Genomic DNA, 24882 nt, shown 5'->3' on the forward strand with positions numbered 1-24882 from the left:
GTGGAGAAAAAGGAACACTCTTGCACTGTAGGTGGTAATGCAAACTGGTGCAGTCAATGTAGAAAATAGTATGGAAGTCCTTCAAAAAATTAAAAATAGAATTACCATATGATCCAGTAATTCTACTACTGGAAGAATATGAAAATACTAATTCAAAAAGGTACACACACCCCTATATTTATTACAGCATTATTTACAATAGTCAAATTATGGAAGTAATCCAAGTAGCCATTGATTGATAAATGGGTAAAGATGTGGTATATATATACAATGGAATATTATTCAGCCATAAAAAAGAATGAAATCTTGCCATTTGCAACAACATGGATGGATCTAGAGGGTATAACACTAAGTGAAATAAGGCTGTCAGAAAGACAGGTACCATATGATTTCACACATATGTGGAATTTAAGAAACAAAACAAATGAACAGACAAAAAAAGAGACAAATCAAAAAATATACTCTTAGCTATAGAGAACAGACTAGTGGTTACCAGAGTGGAGGTAGGTGGGGGGATGGGTGAAATAGGTAAAGGGGATCAAGAATACACTTATGATGAGCACTGAGTAATGTACAGAATTCTTGAATCATTACATTGTGCATCTGAAACTAATGTAACACTCTATGTTAATTATACTGAATTAAAATGAATAATATAAAGAAAAAGCATGTTAAAAATTTACCAATGGATTTTTTTCAAAACTTGTTTTTTTTGTTTTTTTTTTTTTAATTTTTTTTAACGTTTATTTATTTTTGAGACAGAGAGAGACACAGCATGAATGGGGAAGGGGCAGAGAGAGAGGGAGACACAGAATCGGAAGCAGGCTCCAGGCTCTGAGCCATCAGCCCAGAGCCCGACGCGGGGCTCAAACTCGCGGACCACGAGATCGTGACCTGAGCTGAAGTCGGACACTTAACCGACTGAGCCACCCAGGCGCCCCTACCAATGGATTTTTTAATACAGAAGAAATTGTTGATTTTTAAAATAAAATTATATAGTATCAGAGATATCCAAAATTAGATTTTTTATTTCATAAGACAAAAAAAAGGTCGATAATATTATTAAGTTAGTCACTGTGAATTTTATCTTTTAGAAATAATTCTGCCCTTTATTGAAATGTAAGAAATAAAAATCCTTTAACTTCAAAAACTACTCAATCTAGATTGAAATTTTAAAATAAATGCTTTTATACATTTCAAATTTCATTTCAATAATATATGCATTCTGTTTCCTTGAAGGGATAGACACAGATATAGCAGCATGGAGATAGGTTAATAGGTAGATGATACATACATGATAGATGATGATGATGATAGATGATAGATATATATAATTATAAGGAAAGATACAAATATATGGCGAGATATTATATATATGTTATATATAATAATATTTCATACAATTATTACATATATATATATATATATATATATATATATATAGTTTTAACTTTTCCTAGATGTTATAAATATTAAGTTTTTGGAAATTTTTTATGATTGCCCCAAGACTGTGTTTATCCAGAAAAAAAGATGCTATGCCAGATAAAGTGGTTTATTGAAGGATCCCTAAGGATATAGAAATAAGGGTATAAGCATATAGAAATAAGAGTATAAGGATATAGAAATAAGAAAACTTTATCAAGTCCAAGTTAAATCAGAGTTTCATACATTTCCTTCTCATAATGCATATTTCTCTTTTTCTCATTTTTCTTATGGTATTTATTCTTGCTTTATAATGTCTGAGGTGCTTTCATTATATTGCTTTTTTTAAGTCTTTTGGTAAACAAGCACCTGAGAGTACCTCATATTGCTTTTCTTTGTGTAATGGATGAGCTTAAATTAGCCTGGAGGTTATTGGATAATGGTGTTTGAAATACTCTGTAAAACTCATCAACTCACATAGGTCAACTCTGTCAGTAACTCTTAAAATGCTTATTTCTCATTCCCATTGGTTTTCTAGTTCAATTCTCTTCTAACATTTACATCATTTTTAATTTAATATCTCTATTCTATTGAGAAAAACTTACATCCTTCCACCACATTACTTCAATTTTTTTTTGAATGGGCTTCTTAAATCTAGTTATTTACTATTTATTTTCTTTCCCTAATGTTACAGTGTTTAATGTCAAAAACTATTATTCTTTTAAATTTATCACCATCCCAGAATAGTTTCATGTAGATTATATCTTTCTTTACTTAGCCTTTCCTTTGAACACATTCTTTTCAATTTTAATAACATGTTAATTATTAAAACGTGTTACACTTCTTTGGCTCCCACCATTCATTCCTTTTCTTGCTAACAATTAAAAGACACTATTAATTTTTATATATTCAACAATAACTTTTTTTAACATTTACAAAACACTGAAAACAAGTCATATAGTCAATGTAGACAATGTCAAATAACGTTTTATTTTCTTTTTTATGCTAAATTTATACTTCTTTGCTTTTCAAGTGATTTAAAGATAGTTCCAATTGGGCCATAAATATTTGGAATATTTTATTTATGCACTACTTTTAAGTCCTTTTTTGGAGTGAATGTAGGTGTTTCATATTAGTGTGTGTGAAAGAGACAGAGACAGACAGAGAGAGAGGGAATCTCTGTATGTGTCTCAGCCTGTGCTAATAGTTTTTTCTTTAGTTGTTTTCTGGTTTTATCATGTTATAATCACAGAATCGTCACTGTAGTGTCTATAATTTATTAGAATTGCAGAGGTTTTCTAACCTAAGGTAATTTTTTAAATGTCACTCCTACATGTGTTCCAAGAAAAACTAAAAACAAGTTGCAGATATTATTGAAATATATTGGAATACAACTGAGCACAGCAAAAGAAAATTCTTACTTTTAACTATTTACATTTCTAAAAAGGAAAAATAGCATAAAGTAATTAAATACTCAATTTGAATAATTATAAAAATAAAAAAATGAACATAAGAGTATTTGATGAAAGGAATTAATGAAGAAAAATGTAAAATTTCATAAATTGGAAGACACAAAAAATTATAAAAATAATCCATAAAACCAAGTGTTTGTTGTTTATAGCAAAAGCAGATCTCAGAACAGATAAACTACTATGTCACTTAATCAAGAGAAAAAGACAAAAAGCACAAATATGCAAAATAATAAGGAGCACACATTTTAATTTATATGAGGAAAAAGCAATCTTAAACTTCTCCATTCCTGAATTCAGAATGAAGATGAGATGGCAATCTACTGAAAAGAAACTTATTATATTCAGCGACTCCCAGAATTTCAAATAACCATAGTCTCTCTTAAAAACTGAGCATGTCATGTAACTCAAACATTTTCTGCATTGTTTATTTGTATTCAGGGTCCAAGGCAAATCATAAAATTGAGATCAGAGAGACAGCATTGGGAATTATAACAAAGTATGGATAACAGAATGCTAAAGTAAAAAGCATTGATTTTCCAGAATGTTTCAGAGTCATGGGACTCAACCAAGCCATATCAAGGAAACAACGAAATGAATCATGGGCAGCATCAACCTCACACTGATTTGCCTTTAATTAGAAAGGCTTTGTTCTGGAAGCTCTTTGGTGTCCTGAACTTGTCATTCCCAGAATACTTAGTTTCATGAATAAATAGAATACATCACTTTAAGACCGAGGACAGGGTTTAAACTGACCTTAACATGTTCTCCATCCACCTCCTAGTTCAGGAGTGAACAATCAGGGTTCTGTTGGTGCTTCTGTGAATAACATTACTGTAAATACTGTGACACGAGATCTCCAAAACCAATTGCTCAAGCCATCTTATAGTGCAAATCATCTAAACATACCTAATTTATCACTAAGCTGCCCATTTCTCTTCACTATCTGTCAGTGGAGAGATTCAGAATTCTGAGTCCCTCCCATGAGGCTAAAACTGTGTCTGCAAACACCTGCAACTAAAAATAATAAAAACAAAGGTAACAAGAAAACACTGAGAAATGATTGATAAATATCTAAGGGAAGGTCTAGAGTAGTAGTACATGGAGAGCACTGTGGCAATGCAACCGAAACCAGAACCTAACCTTCTGCCCTATTTCTCTCATTGTCGCCATGGAGTGTTATCATTAGATTTGGTAGGCAGAGGAAAGAGACATAGATTAGAGATTCATTTCAAATTCCACCCTCTAGTCCTCACAGAACTACACACATGCACACACAAACACAAACAAAATAAATGCATACATGTCACTCCTTGTTGAATTATCAGGTCTAAAAGATGGCAATCATGAAAAACAATTTATAAGGAAATATAAATCATGTATGTCACACATAAACAGACATATTTTAATTTTTTATATTATTTTTAAAATGCTTATTTATTTTTGAGAGGAGAGGAAGAGAGGGAGGGAGGAGCAGAGAGAGAAAGAGAGAATCTCAAGCAGGCTCCACATTGTCAGCAAAGACTAATGTGGGGCTCAAATTCAAGAACTGTGAGATCATGACCTCAGCTGAAATCCAGAGTTGGAGTCTTAACCAACTGAACCACCCAGGTGCCTCTTTTATTTTTATTTTCATTTTTTATTTTATTGATGGCACAGAACTAGAAAATTAGACAGAGTAATTATTTGAAAAAAATTGTAAAGTTGGTCTATTTTAATAACACTCAAAGAAAATAATGTTATTTAGAGACTGTTTATTCTCAGAACTAAACATCTCATTACTGAGATATACATTGATTCTTTGAGGAAAAAATAGAAAAACTACAAATTATGTCTACTTAAGAGTCTATTTATAGAAGATCTTAAAACTGGGGTGAGTTACTGGTATAATTTATTTTCAAACTACTGATTCAACCACATTTAATTTGAGCTAAACTCTATATCAAAGTTGAGATAAGAATTTGTGTTGCAACTTCTAAGTGTAATTATTTACTTTTAATTTTTATTATACTATGTTTTTAGTTTTGTCTAAAAACAATTGGCCCTTAAAAATAGCCTCTAATATATTCAAGTCTGCAAATGTTAGTTGGAGGATATTATTATTTTTAAGTCTCAGTTTTTGAATAATACATGGAACACTATATTTTTACAGAATTAATAATAGAAAAATGAATTTTGGATAGCTTTCCTCTGTATCTCACTAATCATTGTAACAATTGCAGTTAATTGTTGCTGTCCATCTCTCATTTTCACTTCCCTTTATATGGTGATTATAGAAGTAGAGTCTGAGTTAATTCCCTCAACCTATAAATGAAACCTGTCACTCATGCTCACATTTTATTGGTCAAAGGAAATCATATGGTCACATCTAATATGAAGAGAGCAGGGTGATATAATTCTAACCCAAGTAGCAAAGTAGAGAAAAACCAGACATTGATAAACTGTGGTAATGTCCACTATTGCTCTCCCTTCTGGTGATCCAATATGACTTCACTTTCCTACCCTTACACATTATTCATTGTACACCTATGCAAAGAATATAATCCTAAAACTGTTCCAATAATGCAATTATGTGCCGTGTACAGAACCCCTTGGTGAAGGATGATAGTCTCTACCTCAGCCAAATGTGTCAATTTTTGATTAATCGTCTTATGAACTTAAAGACAAGTTATCAGGGCACCTGTGTAGCTCAATGGTTGAGCGTCTGATTTCAGTGCAAGTCATGATCTTGCACTTAACGAGCTCAAGCCCCACCTTGGGCTCTGTGCTGACAGCTTGGAGCCTGGAGCCTGCTTCAGATTCTGTGTCTCCCTCTCTCTGCTCCTCCCCTGCTCACACTCTGTCTCTCTCTCTCTCTCTCTCTCTCTCTCTCAAAAATGAATAAACATTAAAAAAAATTTATAAAGACAAGTTATCTTATCCATGCACAGTCAATAATCAATTGTTCAATGCAGCCATGTTAATCACAATAAACATTCCCACTCAGATAAGGAGAGATAGGTGACACATGTCAGGAAATGACTGTGTTGGATCATTTTGTGTGGCAACTTGACAGGACCATGGGGTACCCAGAAATTTGGTCAAACATCATCTTGGGGAACCTGGGTGGCTCAGTTGGTTAAGCATCTGACTTCAGCTCAGGTCATGATCTGCATGGGGCTCTGTGCTGACAGCTCAGAGCCTGGAAACTGCTTCAGATTCTGTGTCTCCCTCTCTCTCTGCCCTTCCCCCACTTGCTCTCTCTCTCTCTCTCTCTCTCTCTCAAAAATAAACATGAAAATTTTTTTAAAAAAAAGAAAAAAACATCATCTTAAGTGTGCTGTATGGAAGTTTCTAGATGAGATTAACATTTGAATATGTGGACTAAGTAAAAGCCAATTGCCCTCCGTAATGTGGGCAGGCCCCAATTAGTTGAAGGCCTGAAGAGATTAAAAGGCTGAACATCCAGCATGTGAGGAGAAATTTCTGCCAGCCTGACTGTCTTGAGCTGGGACATAGATTTTATTCCTGCCTTTCTAAAACATTGGCTTTTCCTGGGTATTGAGCCTGTAGGCCTTCAGAACAGAACTATACCATTGTCATTCCTGGGTTCCCAGCTTATTAACTGTAGATCATGAGACTTCTCAGCCTCCATAATCATGTTAGCACATTCCTATTTCTATTTAAAGATGAGTTTTCAGAGAAACCCAAAGATAATAGGGAAGACCAAAAAAAAAAAAAAAAAAAAAAAAAAAAAAAAAAAAAAAAAAAAAGACACTGGAAAAATATGAAACCTCTGGCAACTACAGGTACAGTTACCTTTAAACACAGTACAATCCCCAGAAAGATTAACATAAAATTTCATACTGAAGTCCTTTTATCATAGTTCTAAGTATCAAATGTATCATATCTGGCTTTCAACAAAAAATTGTGAGGCATGAATAAAGCAAGAGAAATCACAATCTAAAGAGACAAAATAAGTATTAGAACCAAATTCAGATATGATACATGCTTTATAACTGTCAGACAAAATTTAAAATAACTATGATTAATATGTTATTGATGCTAACAGAAAAAAGTATAAACATAAAAGATCACATAAATTACCCAAAGTAGAAAGAGATGAAAGTTCTAAGGATGTATAAAAATGGTAGAAATGTAAAATATTGTAACAGAATTAAATAATTCCTTTGATGAACTCAATAATAGACTGGACATGGCTAAGAAAAGAATCAATGGACTTGAAGATATGTCAATATAAACTTCCCAAATTAAAATGCAATGAGGAAAAAAAGAGTGAAGAAGAAGGCAATTACAAAAAATGTAACACTATAGCAATACCAGAAGGAGAAGAAAAAGAAAATATTACAGAGAAATATTTAAAGTAATAATAACCAAGAATTTTCCCAAACTAATGACAGACACCAAACCAAAGATTCTGGAAGCCCAGAGAACACCAAGTAGAATAAATTTGGGGAAAATATATACATACAGATAAGCCTATTATGTTCAAACTGCAGAAAAGCAAACACAAGGAAAAAACTTTGAGAGAAGCCAGAGGAAAAAACACCTTACTTACAAAAGAACAAGAATAAAAACTAGATCATACTTGTCTTTGGAAACAATGCAAGAAAGAAGAAACTGAAGGGAAATACTTAAAGTGTTGAAAGAAAAAAAAATCAACCTAGAATTCTGATCAAATTAAATTCTCTTTGAAAGTGAAGGAGAAATAGTTTTTCAAACAAACAAAAAACTAAAGGTATTTGTTACTAGTAGACCTTCATTGTAAAACACATTAAAGGAGGTTTTTCAGAGAGAAATAATATTGTGACAATACCAAATCTTGCAACTTGATCCTTAGATTCAATACATATGCAATAAAAATTCAAACATGTTACTTTGTGGAAATCAACAAAATGATTCTGAAGTTTATATAGAAAGGCAAAAGATCCACAATGTCCAACACAATATTGAAGAAAAAGAATAGTCAGAAGACAGTCACTACACAACTTTAAGACTTAGTATACAGCTACAATAATCAAAGCACTGCAGTAAATGGTAAAAGAGTAAACAAATAGATCAATGGGATAGAGTAGATAACCCAGAAAGTTACCTACACAAAAATAGTCAACTGATCTTTGAAAAAGGAACAAAGGCAATAGCAATAGAAAAGGGATAGTTTTTTCAACAAATGGTGCTATAACTGGATATTCACGTGCAACAGATGAATCTAGACAATGACCTTACACCTTTCACAAAATTTGACTCAAAATGGGTCACAGACCTCTGTGTAAAACAAAAAACTATAAAAGATCCAGAAGGTAACATAGGAGAAAATCAATGTGACTGTGGGTTTGGCAAAAAGGTTTTATATGCAACAGCAAAAGCATGATCCATGAAAGAAATTATATATTGGATTTCATTAAAATTTAAACATCTTTCTGGGGTACCTGGGTGGCTCAGTTGGTTAAGCATCCAATTTCGGCTCAGGTCATGATCTCACGGTTCGTGGGTTTGACTCCTGCATTAGACTCTGTGCTGACAGCTCAGAGCCTGGAGCCTGCTTTGGATTCTATGACTCCCTTTCTCTCTGCCCCTCCCCCACTTGCACTCTGTCTCTCTCTCTCTCTCTCAAAAATAAATAAACATTAAAAATTAAAAAAAATTAAACATCTCTCTGCAAAGAGACACTTTTGAGAAAAGGGAAAAAAAACCTACAGATTGAGAGGAAATATTAACAAAACAAATATCTGGTAAAGGACATTTTTCAAGAATACAAAGACTACTCAAAATTCAACAATTAAAAATGTAATCCAATTAAAAAGTAGGAAAAATTTAGAACAGACACCTCACCTGAAGAGATACATATGGCAAATAAGCATTTGAAAAGAAGCTCTACATCATATGTCATTAAGGAGTTCTGAATTCAAACAAAACTGAGATACCACTGCACATTTATTAGTATGGCTAAAGTCCAAAATGCTCACAACACCAAATGCTGCTGAGGTTGTAGAGCAAAAAGAACTCTCCTGCCTGGCTGGTGGAAATGAAAAATGGTATAGCCACCTTGAAAGACACTTTGGCAATTTCTTAAAGATACCAAATGTAATCTTGCCATGTGATCCTGTAAGCATGCTCCTTGCTATTTACCCAAAATGAGTTGAAAACATCTCCAGACAAAAACCTACATACAGATATTTGTAGCAGCTTTATTCATAATTGCCAAAACATGGAAGCAACCAAAATGTTCTTCAATAGATGAACGGATAAACAGACTGTTATAACCTATTCAATAGAATAATAAGAAATAAGTTATCAAGCCACAAGACACGGGGAAGCCTTAAATGTATATTGCTAAGTAAAAGAAGTCACTTTGAAGAGACTACATACTGTATATTCCAACTATGTGAGAATCTGGAAAAGACAAAATTATGGAAAAAGTAAATTGATTAGTAATTTACAGACATTGGGGTAGGTGGGAGAGAAAAAAATGGAATCACATAAAATGCTTAATCAAAATCAGAAAAGGCAGAAAAAGAGGAAAAGGAATAAAAGAAACAAAGAAGAACTGCGATGAATAGAAAAGTTACAAATATTGTAGATATTAATACAAGTCTATCCATAATCACCTTAAATGCTAATGGTCTAAATACGCCAGTAAAAAGACAGAAATTGTCAGGGTGACAATAGACCTAAAGACCCAGACAAAAAGACATAACTATGTGTTATCTGTAGAAACCTACTTTATTATTATGTTTATTTTTGGAGAAAGAGACAGAGAGTGTGTGTACATGGGGGAGGAAATAGAGGGGCAGAGAGAGGGAAAGGTCAGAGAGAAAAGGGTAGGGGCAGGGGGGAAAAGAGGATCCAAGGTGGGATTTGTGTGACAGCAGAGAGACCAGCGTGGGGCATGAACTCACAAACCATAAGATCATGATCTGAGCTGAAGTCGAACACTTAACCAACTGAGCCACCCAGGCACCCCTATAGAAATGTACTTTAAATATAAGGACTCTGATAAATTAAAAGTAAAGGGATAGGGAAAGAGATATCATGCTAATAATAATCAAAATAAAGCTGAAATAGCTCTTTTTATTTTAGGCAAAATAGACTTCAGAACAAGGAACAGTATCAGGAATAGAGGCATTTCATAATGATAAAGAGGTCAATTCTCCATAAAGACATAACAATCCTTAATGTGTGTGTATCTAACAACAGAGTGTCAAAGTACATGAAACAAAAACCAATAGAATTGCAAGGAGAAATAGACAATTCACCACTATATTTGGACCTCAACAACCCTCTTTCAATAATTGATAAATCAAGCAAGCAGAAAATCAGTAGGGATACAGATGACCTGAATAGAACTATAAATCAACTTGATCTCATTCATATTTATAGAATACTCTATTAAACAATACACATCTTTCTCAAACTCACATGGAGCATTTACCAAAATATGCCATATTATAGGCAACAAAATACTCCTTTAGCAGTTTAAAAGATAACAATTGTGCAAAGTATATTCTCAGACCACAATGAAAATGAATTAGAAGTCAAGAACTATCAATAACAGAAAGAAATGTGGAAAGGTCCCCAAATATTTGAACATTAAAGAACACATTTATAAACTACACGTTGATCAGTGAAGAAGTGTCATAAATTTAATTTTTTAACTAAATTTAAATGAAAATATAATTTATAAAAATTGGTGGAAAGCATTGTAAGCAGTGTTCAGAGGGAAATGTACAGAATTAAGTTCATTAGAAAAGAAGAGCTAAAATCTATAATCTTAAATTTCTACTTAAAGACTTAGAGAAAAAAGAGCAATTTAAGCCTACAGCAAACAAATATAAGGAAATAATATAAGTTTAACCAGTAATCAATAAAATTAAAAACATAAGAACAATATACATAATAAAAAAGACCAATGTTTGTTCTTTGATAATATGAATTAAATTGATAAACCTCTAGCCAGGCTAGCCAAAAAAAAAAAAAAAAAAAGGAAGGATACAATTACCAAGATCAAAATAAATGAAAGAGGGGCTATCACTAATGATCTCCTGGACCTAAAAGGGTAAGACAGGGACATTACGGCTGATTCTAAGACTGGGAAAAAAAATACGCAAGATGAACCTGGAACATCTTGTAGTGTTGGAAATAAAGAAATATTAAAAAAAATTGATGGGGGGATATGTCACAGGGACACAGGAACAAATTTAAAACTCTTCCAATGGCCAAAATGAGAACAATTTGAGCAAGAAAATAAAGAATTATTGGTTTATAATTCCAAGTATATACTAAATATCCATGGTTCCATAATGATATGCATAAATACTAAATTAATAAACAAATGGGGGATAAGAGATAAATCTTCTATGTAAAAGAATTTTAAATAATTTATGCAGATACTCCCTCTTCAAGGAGGCTGATCATAACTTCCCACTCAAAGCATGAGCTGTGAATAGTGACTTCTTTCCCATGACCACAGTATGAAAAGTGAGTGGAAAAATGAATAAGGCAACACTAACTCAACCACGTAATGAAGATCGACATCAACAGTAATTATTCCTTTTGATAATATGTACTCTTGATATCATATGATGAAAACAGTGTTTCACTTCTATGGTATTCTTCTCCAAAACCTAAAATCCTGATCTAATCATCTGAAAAACATCAGATAAATCCTAATAAAGGAAACCTATGGAAACTGCCAACACCATCAAAAACAAAGAATGTCTTGTCTCTCTGAAATTATTGTTGTACTATATGCTAATTTGGATGTAAATTTAAAAAAATAAAAAATAAAATTAAAAAAAAAAGAATGTCTGAGAAAATGCCATAAAGAAGAGAATCCTAAGGAGACATGACAATTGAATGTAAGGTGAAATCCTTGATGGAATCCTGGAACAGATAAAGGACATTAGGTAAAAACTAAGGACATGTGAATTAAGTATGGACTTTAGTTAATACTAATGTATCAATATTGGTTCACAAACTATAACTAATGCACCATACTAATGTAAAGAATGTTAATAATCAGGAAACAGTATGAGTATACAGGGATTCTGTACTGTTTTCAGTTTTTCTTTAAATCTAAAACTGTTCCAAAACAAAATATCTATTTAAAATGAAAAACAAAACAAAAAATCAGTATATAGGGGCACAGACTGGAATGCAAAGAAATACAAAAAATGAGAAATTTATCTTAAAAATAACTCCAGATGTGACTATTTCCACATGTAGATCAATGTTTGCATATGACAAACGTTGTCTTTCCAACTCTTCAGGTCTTCATATTTTGCTTCTCCAGAAAGAAAAATACATATTCTTATATCACAGTCAATTCCTGAGCTGATCTCCTGCTCATAATACTAGGGTAAAGACAACCAACAATTATCAATCTGCCCTGTTAACTTCATCTTTTCTGATCTCTTCCCCTATAGCAGGTTTGGTTCTCAAACAAGGGCAATTTTGCTCTCTGGAGTGTATTTAACAATGCCTGGAGACATTTTGGCTTTCACATCTGGAAGAGTGCTACTAGCATCTAGTGGGTAGAGGCCAGGTTTGCTGCTAAACATCCTGTGATGCAAATGACAACCCCTGACAAAAGAGAATTATATATCCCCAAAATGTCAACAGTACTGAGATAGAGAAACCCTGCCCTTGATTTACAAGTCTGCCTCCCAAGTTACTTCCGATCAAAGTTTTACCAAATATTTGCCATTATATATCATAGATCATCAATTTTCCAGCCCTCATTTCACCAAATAAACAAATGTCACATTTTAGGGTTTTGTTAGTGCAGCACTCCTACTTTGGGACCAAATTCAGCATCAGTAGGATGTACTAGATTATGATGAAAGAGTAAAGACCCATAAAATTATTTTTCTAAAGTTTTATTTTTTATCATATCACACATCCATTTGTATGGGTTAGAGACTCTTCACTACTAGGGCAAAGTTAATAAAGTTCTGTTGTGAAGGACTCCACTACTTACAGTAGCAGGAAGAACAAGGAAAGCAGAAAATCACCATCTATAAAATACTGCAGCTCAAATTCACCTGCTCTCACAGGTTTTTGGTAGGAACTAGCCCTGTGGTACCCACACAACTGCTAGAGAGGCCACTGTACTGTGTGTCTGGAAGTAGATAATAATCAAATAGGATTAAACATACACCATTTTACATGGTTTTTTATCAGGATCAACTAAATATTCTGTTATGTTTTATGAATGTAATATTATGTTTATATGCTTTTAAATAATGCCATATACTTTTCAGATCATTACTTTTGTGTCATGATATTTGGTGAAATAGACTAGCACCACCTCAAGAGCTACTCCCCAGTTTGCAGTGTTTATAATGCTTCCACTTTTTGTTGGCTTACATGATGCTTGGCTCTGTCACATCAGCCAGGTTATCCTGCAGTGACAATATCCTAATGTCAGTAAGTAAGTGCAACAAAAGTGTATTTCTTCTCCTACTACATTATCAACATTGTTAGGTTGTGAGCTATGCTCTACATCTCTGTCCCTCCAGGACTCAGGCTGACTGAGTAAAATCTATCCAGAATATCTGAAATATTGCTGGTTGCCATTTAAATGAGAGAGAGAGAGACAGGGAGAGAAAGAAAGAAAGTGTGTGATAGAACTCTGGAGGACAAATAAAATCTCAAAACAAGAAATAATGCACATCATTTCTGTTCACAACTAATTGGCCAGATCTAATCATTTGATTCTACGCAAACAAAGGAGACTGAAAAATACAGTATTACCATGCCACCTAGAGAAGGAAAGCTATAAATATTTGGTGAACAGAAATCATAACTACCAAAATACTGAGACTTTGATGATCACCAACATTTTTTCTAGCATACTCTTCAATTTGACGTGGAAATAAATATTTGAAATCACTGATAGAATTTAAGGTAAACAAGAGGAAAGTAGGGTATATTTGTTATCCATGGTTGCATAATAAATCAACCCAGAAGTTACCAGCTTAAAACAACAAAAATATAGTATCTCATTCTAAGCATCAAGAATATGGGCATGACTTAACTATGTGTTTCTGAAGCAGAGTCTTCAATGAAGTTGTATTCAAGCTGTCAGATGAACATACAATTAGGGCTGGAAAATATAATTAGAGCTGGAGGATCTAATCCAAGCATATTCATGTAGCTGATGACAGGAGACTCATCTCTCCCATAGGCTTTGCATAAGGCTGCTCTGCCTAAGGCTGATCATGACTCAGCTTCTCCCAGAAATAGTGACACCAAAGAAAGAGAACAAAAGTGTACCAAAGATAGAATCTATACTATCTTGCATACATATATCTTAGAAATGACATATCATCACTTTTTTATAATTCTATTGATTACACAGACCAACCATTGTAAAGTGTGGGTGAGAGAGGAAGATTATAAAGGCATGAATTCCAGAAGGGGGAAATCATGAGGGAGCCATCTCAAAGGGTTTCTTCTATGGTCTATCCTCTGGTTTTCAACAATTCACATTCCTTCCATATGCAAAATACATAAACACCTTCTCAAGACTCCTAAATATCTCAACCTAAGACCCATAAAAATCAGCTCATGGTCTAGAATCGCATCTTCCAAATCCTGTCTAAGTGTGAAGAGAAAGCTATCTGTTTCACGCATTCAATGTACCATGTTGAGACAGGCAGAGAATAAATACTATGTACATTCCTTCTCAAAGAAGGAAAATAACTGGCACACAATGGTTATTAGCACAGACCGATACTGAAATTCATCCAAGCAAATACTATAAGTTACTTGATTAAAACTCAGTCCTACTCCTGTCTGGAAATGAATTTTCACATCTCCTGGCTCTGCCCACAAGGTTCTTGCTTCCACATTCCAATCACCCTTTCCATTACATAAAAGATAGCATGTGTTTTCATCTGAGTTTTTATCAACCTGTTTCTTGTTTATAAAGGTTCAGGGGTCCAAAAGTCTCTTTTCATTTTACATTTTCCTTTCAATCCAAGCTACCAGTGTTTCAATCCTTTCAAGCCAAGCTAGCAGTATTTCTGCTAATGCAATTCATTAAAAATATCATTGATCTCCTGTGAATGTTACTGTAATTCACTCCACTAGAGAAAAGCCAAGCACACAAATCTATTTTTGATAAGCCCCTCTCTTCTTTAGGCTTTTGTTGAGATGACTAAGGAACAACAACCTTGAGCTTAAGAAGCACCATTTTGTGATTGAGAGAATCTGAGGAATACCCTTAATCATTTACAGTGTCTTTTGTGTAAGCTAGATCTCAAAAAATGATTTTACAATCATACTTTAACTTTGTCTTTAGACTATGCTTTCCTAAGAGTTCCCTGGATCTGCTCTTTACTTGGAAACCATTCCTTAATTTCAGCTTTCTTTACCATCCGAAAAAGCTATAATCTTCAAAATCAGCAAGTCCCAGCTTTTTTAAATTTAATGGATCCTCCCATTAGCTTATCTTGCTCCTTTTGCATTTACTATAATCATCAAGAAAAAAAGCAGGGGATACTTTCAACCTTGTAGTTATAAATTTCCTTAGCTATATCGCCCAGTTAATTTGGGCACATTGTCTAATTTGCACATTACTACAGGCAACAAAGTTGATAAACTTTCTGCCACTACATAACAAGGATCCCCTTTCTCGCTATTTCCAGTCATATTTTTCTCACTTTAAGATCTCACCAGCAGGCTCCCCAGAATTCAAAGTTGTATAAACAACATATCCAAGGCAAAGTCCAAAATTCCGTAAATAGTGTGTTCAAAACATTTAATCATTTAACTTACAGTATTCTCAAAATCTGTATAGTTTTTCCCAATTCCACTCACTGCCTGATTCCAAATCACTCCCACGTATTAGGTTTTTGTTAAATTAATACTCAAAATTACCTTCAGACTTAGTAGATTAAAATACCAAATACATATTGCCTTATATAGTGCCTGAGATGCAGAATTGAGAGCATGCTCCCTGGGTTACTCTGGCTCAGTGTCTCTTACAAGGTTGTAGTCAAGCTGTTAGCTATGGAATTGCTCTCTAAAAACATGACCAGTCTTAAAGGATCCATTCCAAGTTCACTCACGTTTTTGTTGGCAAGGAGCTGCAGTTCTTCACTGTATGGGTCATTCCATAAGGCTGTCCATGAACTGGCTTCCTCCTGAACAACTGTAAAAAGAGAGAGAAAGAATAAAGTAACAATATTTTTATAATCTAATCTTAAAGTGACATACCACTACCTTTTTGTAGTCTGTTGGCCACACAACAGAACTCGGATACAATTAGGCAGGGACTACAACAAGTAAATGTAATGACACAAGTTGGAATCATTGGGGGCCATCTTTGGAGGCTACCTCAGCAAGATATGTGAGTTTCCATGAATACAGAATAGATTTTGTTGTAAGAAGAAATAGTTAACTTTTATTATTTTTTTCTTTCAATATAAAGCAGAGTCATTAGTTGAGAATGAATAAAGCAAGATAGTCACTAGAGTTATGGGAAGGCATGAATGTATGTGAGAGACTCTTGGAAAATGGGAACAAAATAAAGTAAGAATATCTAGTAGGATTGCCTCTACCACTTATTTCTTAGCAATAAATTTAAAGTGCTACCAGAAAGCATAATGTGTTTTTCTGTAATCATATTCTGCTGCATGTTGGTAGTCTCAGGGTAAATGAACTGTTGAGTTTAAACAAAATGGGATTTTGCAACAAAAGTGCAATGAACAAAAAGGAATTTTTTTTAACTTGCAGGAAGCCAAAAGTGTTTGACAGGACACTATTAAATACCATCAAAGGATATTTGTGATGTGTAAATATTAGGGAGTAGCAAAAAGTGAGCTACTTGAAAGAAAAAATTTGTCGTCTTCAGGAATGTATTAAAACTTTTTCAAATAAATAATTGCTGATATGTGAGTTATTAAGAGGTATTTATTATTATGTTCTGAGGAATTGTTTTGAGAAATTGTTTTCTTAATTAAGAAAAAATAAATAAGTTTAAATAAAAATTTATTTTAAAAGATATGACAAAAAAGGGATGAGGTTCCAAAATGATTGTCACACAAAATTGGTTAATGTATACTTTATGCTTTATACTAAGCACAACTGTCTTTATATTCTACTGTCATAGAACTGATGTATCAGAAACAATACAGACTTCATTATTTCCTTTTAATCTACTTTTTATAAATATACCACAAATTCAAAAGGTTTACCTTACTTAATTTCCCTTAAGTCTATTTTTGACATTGACAAATGTATGTGTATTGAGAATAAAATATTATTACTAAAGTTATCAATTTTTGTGTAATGAAATTATATCCCATCACTTAGTAAATTAAGTAGTCTAACCAAGCTTGAGAAGATCTCAGAGAAAAAATAGCTTTTTATATGACCATATTTCATGTATGAATGAGGAAGGGACTATCACTTATCTTTATACTGAAGGAAATTATCTTTTCTTGATTGACTTCATGCAGGATAAATAATTTTAACAAATACCTTAAATTTTAAAAGTGATTTGGTAGAAAAAGAATCATGTTTAATCATACATTTTTAGAGATGATTTTTTTTATAAGCAATTTAGGTCAGAATAGCATATTTTTAATCTCTCATTTGTTAAATATTTCAGCAGCAAAAGAAATATACTACTTTAGCTATTTGGATGAAAAACTGAGTGCTAAATACTAGGTCATTCTCTTTTCTTCTAAAAAAAACAACATTTTTTAAATTACAGAAACTTACAGTAATGAAGAAAGAAGTTATATTAGTAAAATTATCTATTTTTAATATTCTATTTTCTGCTTTATAAATCTTTTATATTTCAAAAATAAGAGAAATATAATGATTCTTTTAGATTCTTCTATTTATGAAATAAATTGTATGTAGAGCATATTAGTTATATAACTGTTACAACTGGAGGGAGGATTCTAGTTAAGCCAGCTCTTTATTCAGATTTATTTTTGTGTGGATATTGGAGAACTTATGATCAACTGATCCATTTCCTGATTTTCTTCTTCTTTAATGTCAGCATTTAATATTATAAATTTTTCTTTAAATATCTCTTTCTGTTTATCACAAGAAGTATTTTTATTATCATTCAGTACTAAATATTTGTACTTTTCATCATGATTAATTATTTGGCACATGTGTTATAAAGTGTGGATTTACCTTTCCAAACCTAAGGGGATTTTCTGTTCTATTTTTATTATTTAATTGTAGCTTAATTGCATTGTGGCCAGAAAATTGGTCTCAAATTTTTGGTAATTTTTTAGGTCATACATAGTCAATTTTTAAATGGTACGTGTTTGTTTAGAAAGAATATGTACTCTCCAGTTCTAGGATAAGGTGATAGGGATAGACAGATGCTATATATATAGATACACAGAGATACATATAGATCCATAGATGGTTGGTCAATGTAGATACGGATGCAGATACAATTATAGCGAAATAGAAATAAATATGTGCATAATATGCATACACTGGATAATTTCAAAGCATTCTTAATATTTTCTTATTGATTTTGAGACTGAATGTGTTAACATATCTCTTCTCAGAAGTCAGTTTCTTCTTATATTATAAAGTACACACAATTTCATGATTTTTATGTATTCCTAGAAAGTTGGATCTTTCAAAAACATTGGATTTTTTAAAAAATTTGTAGCGTATGTATTTTTTTCAAAAAGTCTATAAGTGTACAAGCTTCATTTTGGTTAGTTTTTTCCTTGTATTCTTTTTCTCATGCCTCCATTTTCAACTTTCCTCTGTCCATATTACACTCCAGGCATGATTTTGTTAAATTGGGCAAAATCGCATCTTTTTCCTCATCCAACTTGGCAATTTTTATCATCTATTTGGAGGGTTAGTGCATTTACATTAAGTGTTGATAGATACATTTGAATTCATTTCTAACTATGTATTTTATGTTTTTTATTTAATCTTTGTACATTGTTTTTGGTTCTTTGTCCAATCTACTTTGTACATATTTTTCTCCTCTCCTGATTTTTTTGCATTACTGAATTCTTTTTTTCTCTGAATCCATGTTCTCCTTCCTTGCTTTAGGTGAGATTCTCTTACATAACCTCTTATTCTCATCCTTGCCCCTTAGAGAATGGCTCATTAAAATCAAGGCTTTGTTTCTTGGTTCCTGAGCAAGTGGCTCATTAAAACCAAGGGGCTATGACCATCAAAAATAAACACGAAGAGTACTGATACCAAGTCTAGAGAATTTTTTATTTAGGATCATCCGATTATCTTGTGTAGTTAATACCATTAAATTACTTGACTTGGGCAGCAAGAGGAAATACAACCCAGGCTCCACAAAATAAACATGTATCTCTGGAGAAAACATAATTCCTCATAATTCTACTCAAAGACCACATTTGTTTTTTGCAACTCATTCACCTAGATTATTTGCAGTGTGCATACAGTCTCCATGAGGGCTAGCTTATGTTTTGTGCTTCTGCTCCTGAATTAATGCTTCCTTGTTGAATTGTTTATTATCCTATCAAGAAAAGAGAAACCTCTCTAGATATTTCAAGCAAGAGAGATATATTGCAGGGAATTGGATAAGGGACTAGAGCAGAAAAAGGGAAAGAAAAATGCTTGAGGAAATGGAGAGCAAAAAGGAAAAAAAAAAGAGATCTAGAAGCTGCTTCCTCCTTCAGGCTGGAAGTAATGAGCCTGACAGCGTCACTGAAATGCCAAAAGTGATGCCTCTGCTCCTGCTGCATTTAAAACTGGACTGCTGCCAATTCAGAAGCCCTCAGTCTCATTGATGCTATTGAATTACCCCTAATCCTGAGGGACCATGGATCTTATTTTCAGTCACCTGCTGCTGCTACTGCTGGCAATCACCGATAGAAGCAGAATATAAATAGCTTCTGCCTTCTTTCTGTCTTTCAATCTTTTATCTGTACTTTCTCACTGGCAAAAACCAACTGGAAGTCAGGTAATAAGCAGCTCTGGAAAGTATAATTTGCAGGGTTCTCACTCCAATGAAGAAGAGAGTGTAGATGTGCCAATGTGGAAAGGTGAGTCAACAAACACTAGATGTTACACTCTACCCCTTTCAACAAACACTAGATGTTACACTCTACCCCTTTCACAACTCAGCATCCACACATTTCTCTATTTTCTATAGACTGTGTTCCCACAAAACTCATACACTAAAACCTAATCTCAAATTTGTTAGTACTTGGAGGTGGGACCTTTGACAGGTGATTAGGTCATGAGGGTGGAACCCACATGAATGGAATGGTTTCTTATAAAAGAAACCTCAGAGAGCTCCCTGGCCCTTTCCACCATGTGAAGACACAGCAGTAAGGGGGTCTCCACCAGCCTCCAAAACTTCCTGTGCCTTGATTTTGGACGTCCCAGCCTCCAGACCTATAAGAAATAAATTTCTTTTGTTTATAGGCCATCTAATCTTGTGTATTCTGTAATCACAGCTGAAATCAAATAAGACATCATTCATATTTAAGTTTCTATCTAACAACAGTAAGAATAGAATTATTTTTCTACCCAACAAGGTGCAACTATAGATCATACAAATGAAGATAAGTTCATCCTTTCCCCACAAACAGGAAACAAATTCTCATTAGTTATTGTATTCAACTCTGGATGGTATTAATTCCTTTTTTGGCCCACTTGGATATTCTAGAATTTAAGATTGAATTTTAAAGTTTTCTACCAACAATGCACTCTATATAAAATGTCAGCAAAATAGAAAAAGAATATAGCCAAATATGCAAATAATAAGCAAATGCATAAATCCTTGTTTTATAATTTGTTGTGAGATCATACTTGATATTTATAATTTCCATGAGATGTTACAGGTTTGTTTGTTAACCTGAATAAGTATCTCATGTGACTAAGGATCTTTACTGATAGAGTGTCCCAATCCTCGTTAAGTCAGTAATGGTCTTGTCTTATTCTTCTGTAACTTTTTAAAAAGTTACTTTAACTTTTTATTGAAGCAAAATATATACACATAAAAGTACTTATGTATGAAATGTTCAAGTCAAATTATTTTTCACAAGTTGAGCATACTTGTGTCATCAACACCTAGATAAAAATCAACGCGAGCAGCGGTCTGAAAGTTCCACTCATGCTCCCTTCTAGTCACTATCTCCCCACCATTTCTACACGCATCTTCTTGAATTCAAACACCACAGACTACTTTATCCTGCTTTAAAACTTTACATAAATGTAGCTGATTCAATATAGCTGTATTATTCAGGAGCCTCTAGAGAAACCAATAATAGCTGATAGATAGATAGGTAGATAATAGATTAGATAGATCAATAGATAGCAAGCAAGAAAGAAAGAATAGCGAATTGGCCCACATGATTATTGAGACTGAGAAATCCCACAATCCGCCATCTTCAAGCTGGAGACCCAGGAAAGCCAGTAGTGTAATTCAGTCTGAGAGCCATGGGAGCCGGTAACATAGCCAGTTTGGGTCTAAAAGCCTGACAGTCAGGAGCACTGAGAGCAAAAGATCAACATCCCACCTAAAGCAATCATGAAGGAAGGTGTCAATTCTTCCTTCCTCCACTTTTCATTCTATTCCGGTTTTCAGTGGATTGGATGACACCCGCTCACATAGACACAGACGCACCTAGAAATAATGTTTAATCTGGGCATCCCCTGGTCAGACAAATTAACAAAAACTTAATCCTCACAGCATTCTTTTGTGCCTGCCATCTTTCCCTCAACATTAGATTTCTAAGATTTATTGATATGATTCATGCAGTTCTCGATTATTTATTTTTCCATCCTATTGTAATGCAAATTTGGGTGGTTTCTAACTTTTAGCTATTAAAATAATACTTATGTATACATTCTAGTATACTGCTTTTGATAAACATATGTATGCTTTTCAGTTGAGTATGTAGAAGGAGGGGAATCACTGGATCCTAGTAAATGTATTTAAGTTTTAGTGGATATTGACAAACCATTTAATTTTCCACAAACTTTTACTAGTGAGCATGCAGTCACTAAGTGACACACGAGAGAAGCCTTCCCTGCTTGCCTTATGTAGCAGAAACCTACTAACTCTTCCTTCAGTACTTTTAGGAATCACTCCAGTTTATTCAATCGCTCCCTGAGTGACTCCGAGATATACAATAGTTAAATATTTTAATGCCTCCTAGGTTTTTTACTTGTTTTGTCCTTGCCCATTTTATATGTCTTTAAATATCACATATCTGTTAACTCTTAGTTATTGGAAAATAACTAAGGATGTTAGTGGAGAAAAGTGCTCCAAAAGTGGCAAAAACTGCTGCTTCAGACCCCTAGAAATCTGATTCCTAGGAGAGAAGGGATCTTCCTACGACCCTATGAAAACAACTATATAAGAAATTAAGGGGAAATTTTACTTCTGGAATGGCAATGTGAAAGTCTCAATGGACACATTACCTTGCAAAATAAGCATAACTGGTGGAAAATATTTTTTTAAGATGAAGTTTCTGGAAATTATCTTAAGGGCATACAACAAATAACAAATATTTAAGAAAATTTATTAGAATTCAGGGGCACTTGGGTGCACTTGAGTGGCTCAGTCAGTTAAGCGTCAGACTTCGGCTCAACTCATGATCTCACGGCTTGTGAGTTTGAGCCCCGCGTCGGGCTCTGTGCTGACAGCTCAGAGCCTGGAGCCTGCTTCAGATTGTGTGTCTCCCTCTCTCTGCCCCTTCCCTGCTCATGCTCTGTCTCTCTCTGTCTCTCAAAAATAAATAAACATTAAAAAGTTTTTAAAAAATAATTCAGGGGCACTTGGTTGGCTCAGTCAGTTAAGCAACCAACCGACTCCTGATTTCATCTCAGGTCATGATCTCACAGTTCGTGAGTTTGAGCCCCACATCAGGCTCCATGCTAACAGTGCAGATCCTGCTTGGGATTCCCTCTCTCTCTCTGTTTCTCTCTCTCTCTCTCTCCCTCTCTCTCTGCCTCTCTCATTCTCTCTATCTCAGAAATAAATAAAACTTTACAAAAAAGGAAAAGGATTTTTTTTTTAGAATTAAGTAAGAATAATGAAGTCTATGATATCTGAACCATGACCCACTTCCTCCATTCCCTCCCAGTTTGACATGATGGAAGTTCCATTTACGATGACTACAGGCAAGAATACAGGATACTTATCCCTCCAGTTCCCAGTTATGGATTACAGTATCTTTCTTAGAGGATCAAGCTGCCAGGATTTCTCCACTCTGTCACCTATTAGTTTCAGAAACTAAATCCTAGGTGAGCATGGCCAAGATGTCAAAGGCTCTCTTCTTCTACCCAGTCCCCACTCATAGGATGGAGGATTAACCATAGGTATGACATGGTAGGAAAACTGGACCCCAATCTACCTTCACCCTCCTCATTCATAAGGTAGAGTTTCCATGCCGGGAGACACAAGCTGAAAAGAACAGAGGCTACCACCTTTGCCCAGCATTCTCCTCTAAAAACAGGGGCATAACCCAGAGAAAAGTAAAAGTAGGCCACTGTCCCACCCCCATACCCAGAGCCGTGGCTCAGAGATCTGGCCACAGGACAGGCGGATCTTAAGAAGAGGATGCTCTGAAGTTCTCCCCAAAGGAATTGACTTCATCTGAAACTGTGATGAACCTCAAAGGTAATGGTGCTATTTAAAAAATTAAAGTTTCTGGGGCACCTGGGTGGCTCAGTCAGCTAAGCGTCGGATTTCAGCTCAGGTCATGATCTGGCAGTCTGTGAGTTCGAGCCCTGCATCAGGCTCCGTGCTGACAGCTCAGAGCCTGGAGCCTGCTTCAGATTCTGTGTCTCCCTCTTTCTCTGCCCCTCCCCTGCTCATGCTGTGTCTCTCTCTGTCTCAAAAATAAATAAAAACATTTTTAAAAAATTAAAAAATAAATTAATTAAGTTAAATTAAAAATTAAAGTTTTGGTAGTAAATTACTAAGAGGAGGCTAGTGACTTCACAAGAGTAACACGTTAAACCCTAGTTTATCAGAGAAAACCAAGTATACAGACAAGAAGAGCTTTCCTGGGATCACAGCAAACATCAAACACTGGCCTCCGAAACAACCTCTTATAGAGTGGACTGAATTTAATAATATCAGATTATGGAACAACTTACACTCCAGGGCATTATGAAAATCAATAGAGTAATTGGTGGATCCAACAGTAAGGGAAAATTAGGAAGGAAGAGAGTCAACGAAAGCCCCACCAAAAACAACCATCTCAGAGTAAATGTATGTATGCCCACAACTGCACCTCTGAGGAATAACATCATGGGCTCCACACTACAGCAGAAATAAATGTCACTAAAATCTTCTAGCCAATCACTAAAGAAATAAACAAGCAAACAACAAGCCGCAAAAAAGAGGGGAGGGGAATCGATATCCAGAGCTGCTCCAATATGTTATCTAAGATGTCCAGTTTTTGACAAAACAAATTACAACACATGCAAATAAATTGTAATGTGTGACTCAGAAAAGCACCAAAACAATCTTGAAAAACAAAGAATAAAGTTGACAATTCATACTTTCCATTTTCAAAACTTACTACAAAGTTACAGTAAGCAATACTGTGTGATACTGCATTAGAACAGACATACAGGTTGATGGAACTGAAATGAGAGACTAGGTATAAAATCTCTCATATTTATAGTCAGCTGATTTCAAGAAGGATGCCAAGACCATTCAGTGGGTAAAGAACATGCTTTTCAACAAATGGATCCGTGACAATTGCGCATCCACTTGCAAAAGAATGAAGATGTTCCCCTATCTCACTCCATATACAAAAGTTAAAATGGATCAGAGACCTAAATGTAAGTGCTAAAAATACAAAACTCATAGAAGAAAACATAACAGTAAATTTCATGACTTTGAATCCAGTAATGATATGACAATCTTAGATATGACCCAAAAAAAGAAGTTACCACAATATATGCGAATAAGGTTTTATTAAAATTTTAAAGTTTTGCACTTTAAAGCATACTGTCAAGAAAGTATGTAGATAGCCCACTGGAT

This window comes from Panthera tigris, chromosome C1, assembly GCF_018350195.1.
Source record: "Panthera tigris isolate Pti1 chromosome C1, P.tigris_Pti1_mat1.1, whole genome shotgun sequence".
Classification (NCBI taxonomy): Eukaryota; Metazoa; Chordata; class Mammalia; order Carnivora; family Felidae; genus Panthera; species Panthera tigris.